Here is an 8,084-nt window from a genome sequence, read left to right as displayed (position 1 = left end):
ATAAAAAAATTGGGGCCCGACTTTAATTGGGAGATAATTCAAGGTTGGCTCCCCAATTAAAAAGCCCCCCATTATGATAAAAAAGTTAAACAAAATACAGAAATAAATAATTGTATTGGGAAATTGAGGTCCTATGGTAGTTTTTAACAATAAAACCTTCAAGAAAAATTCCAGATGATGCTATTTTATGTTTTCCAGCTGCGGATTTCTGGAAAACAGTTTTCAATGACTCAGATTATCAGTCACATATTTCAGTGAAAATGGTAGAAATATCTCATTAAAAATTGACTTTTAGAATCTTATGGAACAAGGTTTTCAAAGATCTCCATTGAATAGTAACGTGACGATCAAACTCCCTAACGAACAAATAGTCTCCAATGAAAATTCAATTTTTTTTTTGGTGGATAAAGTAGTGTGAATGAGAGTTTCCGTTTGACTAAAGGCGCAATTTTGTAGGTGATTGTTTTTTTTTTGAGTTATCGTTACGACTCAGAATTGTATCCTCACTTAAGGTAGTGCTACAGTCCGGCTCAGACCTGGTATCCGTTCATAAAAAATATTCAAGAATATTAAAATATTTGATCCTTGGTTTGAAGGTGCAACAGCAATGTTTACGTACCCTTACCTTTTTAATGTTGAACTTCCTTCCAACTTTTTACTTCACTTTACTCACCCACTTATGTTGCTGCTTTAAGAATTGTCCTTGGTCCATATAAAATAGCAGCTATAAAAATCTCCTCTGTCAACGAACAAAGAATTTTTCCTGTACAAAAAAAAATTATAATTTTCCTTGGAAAAGGTCAAATCACACTAAACACCATTACATATATACTGGATATACAAAACTTAACTCCATGGTTCTTGACCATATGGTTATATAAAGCATAACAAAGATTCAACAAAATGTGATCAAGTTAGTATAATGGGGTGTTAAGTAAAGCACCCTTCGGAAAAGATAAAATGTGACCATGATAAGGGTGAGATTATACAAAAGCGTATACAAAGACTTAACTTAAATGATATAAATATGTATATACGATATTATGTTATTATATGCTTTATATGGTAAGGTTATGGTTAACGACAATGACGACGATGTTTATAAAACCTATAGAAATAGCTTTTTATTGCTGGTTTGTTAACTAGGGTTATATCTTTAAAAACATCAATGTTTAGAAAAAGCTTGAAGGACACCCAAGATCTCTGACTGTGTATAAAATTGAATAATTTAAGTAGATATATAGAACAAGGTCATCACCAGCTCGTTTCAAAGTCATTCTAATTCCAATGTTTTAATTTTTCGTTTTTGACTTTAATTCAATAAACTCATGTTGCACTTGGAAAAGTAACATTTTTAAAATAAAAGTTACATTTTTAAAGGAATATTTTTTCTTATTTTGTACTTTAATAGGAAGTGTGATAAAAAAGGACTTTTAAGACAACTTTATCAAAAGCCAAAGCCAAAGAAAAAGTCGTGAAGGAAAAAGTCGTGTTAGAAATTAAACTAGACATTAATTTTCTCCGCTAATGTCCGTAAGCAAATAGTAGTTTCATTCTCCTGGGATTGAGAACTTTTATACCGAACAAGGTTAAAAGCGAGGTTATTAGGGCCAAAGTCGTTAGTTTTCGTTGCTATAAAGTCAACCCTACTGAGGATAACCGGAAAAAATTCAAGCCAGGAAGGCTTGCAACGCCCATATACGACGGACCAAAAAATACTGCATTGTCAAAAAAAGGCAGTAAAAATTGTTGGTAATTTGTAAAAAAACATGAAGAATTCATCTTCTTCCTCGATTGCGACGCTCGTTGTCAGTCAAACCCCTTTTTTTAGCTCTCTCATTGCAAGCAGTTCGCCGCCAATTCAAAGCTGCCAGAGAGTGTTATGACCAATCTTTTTTCGCACTCGTACTGTGGCAAGAGTTCTTAAAGATCCCAACATTCATAAATCCGCTATTCCAAATGGTATCCCCGTTGTTGTTCTGAAGAGGTGTTCTTCTAGATGACACAACCACTGTGTAAGCTTTTTCATCTGTCCTACTCTTCAGGTCTCATTCCGAGCGGATGCAAAACTGCATTTGTCCAACCTAAAAAGGTGAATCTTCCTCACCGTCTACTTACCGACTGATTGCACTTACGTCCCTTCTTTCCAAGGTCATGTAAAGGCTGATTTATTATCAGCTCAAGAAATATTTCGAAGATCGAAAGCTTCTTAATGACCGACAATACGGCTTTCGTAGCAATAGGTCCACTGATGGTCTCATGGTTCATCTTACCAAAGAGTCGAGTAAACTTTACATCGCTTTGGAGAAACTAATATTATTGCACTTGATATCTCAAAAGCATTTGATATGGTTTACCATTAGGCTCTTTTATCTAAAATGCGTGCTTTCAGTTTTCATAAATCCGTAATTCTTTGGATAGGTAATTAAATTACTTTCGAATCGTTCAGTACAAGTTGTATTGGATGGATTCAAGTCTGAAAACAAAAAAATAAATGCTGGTGTGCCCCAGGGCTCTGTTCTATCTCCAAAACTTTTTCTCATTTTTATTAGTGAATTACAGTCTGCAACTTCTAATCCAATACAATGTTTCACTGACGATAGCAATCTTAGCTTTTCATATTCGTTTCCAGACGCACAATCCTCTTCTTCGGATGTGGAACTGCAACGACAAAATATGATAAACTCATAAAATTCCGACCTACAAAATATTGTACAATGGGGAATAAGAAATCGTTTAGAATTTATTGCTTCGAAAACCCTATGAGTGGAACTTGCTTTAATGAAACGGAAAATCTGGACATCCTCGGAATGTCAATCAGCAACTACCTTTTGTGGAGCGATCACATACGCGATGTCGACAAAAATGCCGCAAGATGTTTGGGTTTTCTACGGCAATGCAAGAAGTTCTTCTCCCCCTCTGATCTGGCTGTTATCTACAAAACTAATATACGTCCAGAGCTTAAGTATAACTCCCATATCTGGTCTGGTGGACCTACAACCTACTTAAGCCTCTTGGAGAGCATTTAAATTAATCAGTGAAAATACCATCATAGGATCATTTATAACGCTTGAAAATCGTCGAAATGTTTCTTGTCTCACTTTTCTTTACCGTTATTTTAATGGTTTATGCTCCAAAGAATTAACCAGTTGCATTCCTTTCCTTAATGCTCATCAAGATACCTTCGATCCCAACTTCGGTCGTACTGTCAGAGATTTGTTCCTTAGCCTTACTACGTGAATGTGGAAAGCCTTCCACACTGTGTTTCGAAGCCATTGCAATATTCAGGAATTCAAAACCTGCACCGACACCAAGCTCTTCTGAGCGACGTCGAATTGACTGCATAGGATTTTTCTGTAAGGTTTCAAAAACACCGCCAGCGATGTTTTAGGCGGATCTTGAGGTTCGTTTAAGAACGGTTGTTTTCTGATTTTTCAATGAGCCGATTACTCGAATTTGTCTACCAAATGTTGAATAGTGGACTTGGAAAAAGGATTATGTACCCCATATATAAAGTGGGCGGCGTGGGCGTTGTTGCTACTAAAGAAAACCTATTTTAATAATAAAGTTTGATTATTTGCACTTGTAGCTGTAACTTGCTATGATGCTTCGGCTTTAGTGACTAACTAAAAGAATATATTTTGATAGAAAGTAAAACATCCAATATGGCTGCCACGAGCTGTCAAAATCAATCCGTCCCTATTTTAAAATGCTTTAAAATTATTATAGGTTACGTTCCCTAATTATTCGTATAAAAACTTGGTATTTTGAAACGATTATTCATTTTAAAATAAAATAATACTATCATCTTTTATTCTCTTAAACATAAATATTAAATTTTAAATCCAGATTGAATTCTGTTAACATGTTGAACCACAACTTTGATATTTTTATAATTTTTGACCATCATATTAATTCATGCATCCTGCTTGAAAAAGTTAAATCCTTGAAACTCACATTAAACTTTGGTAAAAATCTAGGAAAAACATTCAAACTTTAAATCTTCTAGGTTTGAGTTTCAATATATTAATTCAGAAATACGAGTATGTACTTTCAAAAACATACTTTACCATTGGTTTCTATATTTCTATTGTAATAATCTTACAAACTCTTATTTCCATTAACACAGATTTGGGTTGTCTCTTTTATTCTTTTTTTTATTATTTAATTAAAGTACAGTTTTATAAAACCGAATGTAAAATGTATGTATCTATACACATATGAAAAGTAACATATAGATTTCCAATTAAAAATGCATGCAAGGATTTATATCTTACATAATATGTAGAAATATATGGATTTCTATATTCGAGTAAATTATATTCATATGCCACATCATGCTTTCTTTTGCTTTAACACTCTTTGCGCTTGAAGAAATTCCATTTTGCGTTCTTTGGAGTGAATTTCCTTATACCAATCACATGTAGTATGTATCAGAAATTAGTTTTAATTCTGAAAATCTGAAAATGATGGTAGATGAGAGGTGCTTGATTAATACACATGAATCATATATTTTTGCTGAGTTTGAATTAGAACACTATCAATAAACAGGGTGATTTAAAACTTTTTATATTTAAAATGCGGAAAAGCTTAAAAAATTGTCCTCCCAAATGTGTGGATTGGTTTAAATTGTTCTTATTCATGTAAAAAACAATAATTTTTTATAAATATTTAATAAAACATGTGAATGGTAAAAACGTGTATATAATATTTATACCATAAATTTAATTAATACAGTCTCACAATGTAATGGTCTTATTGCACCAATCCTTGAGGCAATTTTTTACCAGCTGTCTTTACCTGGTCCATGTTCCCTCGGCATGGAGAGAAGTTAAAGTTGTTTTAAAACCTAAGGCAGGTTAATGCTCCCAAGTCAATCTCAAAAATCTACGACCTATAAGTCTATCATTATTTCTTCTTGAGACCTTGGAAAGATTGGTTGGTATTCATTTAAGGGCACGTATAGATACAAGACTTATGTTCTCGTCTTAACATGCCTACTGTAAAGGTAAATCGGTGGAAACAGCGTTACACACTTTAGTACGCACCATGGAATATTCCCTCCATCATAAAGAGTTCACTATAATTGCTTTCCTTGACATAGAAGGTGCCTTTAACAACGTGGACACATCTGCAATCACATCTGCACTAACATCTTTAAATGTAGAGAATTCGTTTTGGGAGTTAGTTTATTTAATGCTTACTAGCAGAATAATTAACTCAAAACTGGGCAACTCTTCTGGTAGAAGATTCGTTAGTAGAGGGACACCGCAAGGTGGTGTTCTATCCCCTCTCCTCTGGAACCAAGTGTTGAATGAAATCCTAACTAGTGTGGATGCGGAGGTCTTCAGTCATAGACTATGCAGGCGACGTTGCTATAGCAGTGTCAGGAAAGCATCTTAACATCCTAAAAGAACTCTTACAAAATGTCTTGGACAGTCTAATACTTTTGGCTGATCAGAGTGGACTGGGTGTTAACCCACACAAAACTGATTTAGTTTTATTTTCGAGGAGATACAAAATTCCATTTGTCAACCCTCCCTATATTGAAGGAATCCGATTAAAATTCTCAGAAGAGGCTAAATACCTGGGTTTTGTCTTAGATTGTAAATTGGAAACGCAAGGTACAGGAAAGAGTCAAAAAAGCTACTGTAGCTCTCTTTTCTTTCAAAAAAGCTATTGGTAATAAATGGGGTTTACGCACTGGCTATACACATTGGTAATTAGACCGGATTTAACGTACGGTGTGGCAGTATGGTGGACTGCTTTGGAGAAAGGTATATAAACAGGGATAAGTTATATAAAGTCCAACGTTCAGCTTGCCTATGTATAAGCGGATCGCTTCGCACGACCCCGTCTGCGGCACTGGACACCTTGCTCTACCTTACACCCCTTGACATATTTAGCAAACAAATAGCTGAGAGCTCTGCTATTCGCCCAAAGCTTCGTCGCAGTGGACTAACAACAACATTGGCCACTCCGTAATTCTAAGGTACTTAGAATCAATTCCAAAGCACACATACTACACCGTCCCCCAACTGCAATTCGGCAGAAACTTCTATACCTCCCAAATCTTTTTGGGAGGATAGGACATTCTTGGAGGATGAGTCAATCCATTTTTACACAGATGGGTCAAAAACAAAAGAAGGGGTTAGTGGAGGTGAACGACTGAAATTAAGTCTCTCATTCGGCCTTCCCAATCATTGTAGCGTATTCCAGGCGGAACTTTTGGCGATAAAAGAAGTCTTGTCTTGGCTCATAGAAAACGTGATATCAACATCTGATATCCGTATTTTCTCTGATAGCCAGGCCGCTATCAAATCTTTGGACATTGTCTCTACATACTCTATAACAGTCCATAACTGTCGATCATCTCTAATGGAGATGGCGCAACAGTTTAATATTCACCTTTGCTGGATGCCGGGCCATAGAGACATTCCAGGTAACTGTAAGGCAGATGAAGTTGCCAGAAACGGTACAGTACAGCCCATCCTACCACGTTTGGCAAGTACTGGCATACGAATCGCTACTTGTAAACTGCTGCTAATGCAAGACGCTTTGAGGAGGGCAGGTACTAGGTGGAACAACATCACCACGTACCAAGTCACAAAAAACATCTGGCCAACACTGGATTTAAAACGTTCAAGTTGTTTGCTCTCTCTAAGCAGATCGCATATAAGCTCAATAATAGGTTTCATAACCGGACACTGTCTAATAGGAAAGCACGCCACGAGACTAGGCGTATTCTCAAATGACTTTTGCAGATGCTGTATGGACAAGGAAGAGGAAGAAACGGTTCTTCATCTTCTCTGCACATGCCCTGCTCTAGCTCGAAAACGCAAGGATTACCTAAGAGAATTCTTCTTTAACGATCTAAACGATCTAAATCATATCGGTATAATCAGCCCCTCGCGTTTCGTAAAGAACTCAAACTAGTTCCATTGAGCTTAGGAAGAAGCCTCAAGATTCATGTGGTACCACAATGGGTCATTAAACTGGTCTAGGTGTGACCGGTTCCATCTTGGACAGCCAACATAACCCAACCTAATGGTCTTATTACAAATTGAAATTGTTCCACTATAAACATATATTTTTGTTCTGGAAACAATAAACTTTTGATTGGTATAAATGTTTATAAAAACGTATTTTGCTAAAATTCTGAAAAAGGTGTCAAAATAAGACTTTTGCACAATATAATTAAACTAACTTGCAAATTAAATTTATAATGGTATAAATTAGCTGATATACTGAATTTTTTTATGTTTAACAAAATACGTTAAATTTATAATTGGTATAAGCTTCTTTAAAAAATTGATCTCATAGTATTTATGTTAAAGTAAATTCGTCTGTTTGATAGTTTGAATTAAAAAATGTGCTTCTGTAAATACTTTTCTATAAGAAATAAATCACCGATTGGTATAAACGAAACGGCTCATAATATTCTTAAAATTAATTCCTTTAGTCGATGTAAAACAGTTGAAAAAAAAACTTGTATTATTATAAATTAGTATAACTAAACTACATTTAAAACAATCAAACGTTTTCGAAATAAATTTCAAAAAGCCAAATATGATTCGTATAATATTGTAGACGAAAATCGTTTGCGATTATCGAGATGACGCTATAAGAGGTTAGCGTTTAGCCAGTTAAGAGACTTAAACATCGTTTGGTATAAACTTTTCTAAATGTTTTATGTTGAAGTTTGTTGCCATCAATTTTAAGTGAATTTCTAGTTCTTAAAATAATGTATTTATGTTATGTCAAAATGAGTTACCTTAAAGAGCCTATCAATTCATTCCAATAGTTAAATTTTTTGAGCTAAAGAGCTATTGGCCATATGATCACCATATATATGTAACCAATTAAACTATTTATGGATGGTCACTTTTTATACCAGTCACATTCGTTATACAATAACATTGTTTGTTCTTAAAAAAAATTGTCTCTAATATAAGATGTACGTTTTCTACCCAATTGTCAATTGGTATAAAACTAAATGTTAAAAATGATAATAGGTATAAAACTGTAGAAGGATTGCCTATATAGTTTTGTTACTAGAGAAGGTGTTAAAATTCTGTTAAACG

This window comes from Eupeodes corollae, chromosome 2, assembly GCF_945859685.1.
Source record: "Eupeodes corollae chromosome 2, idEupCoro1.1, whole genome shotgun sequence".
Lineage (NCBI taxonomy): Eukaryota > Metazoa > Arthropoda > Insecta > Diptera > Syrphidae > Eupeodes > Eupeodes corollae.
The sequence above is the reverse complement of the archived record's forward strand: the minus strand, read 5'-3'. Positions refer to the sequence as shown.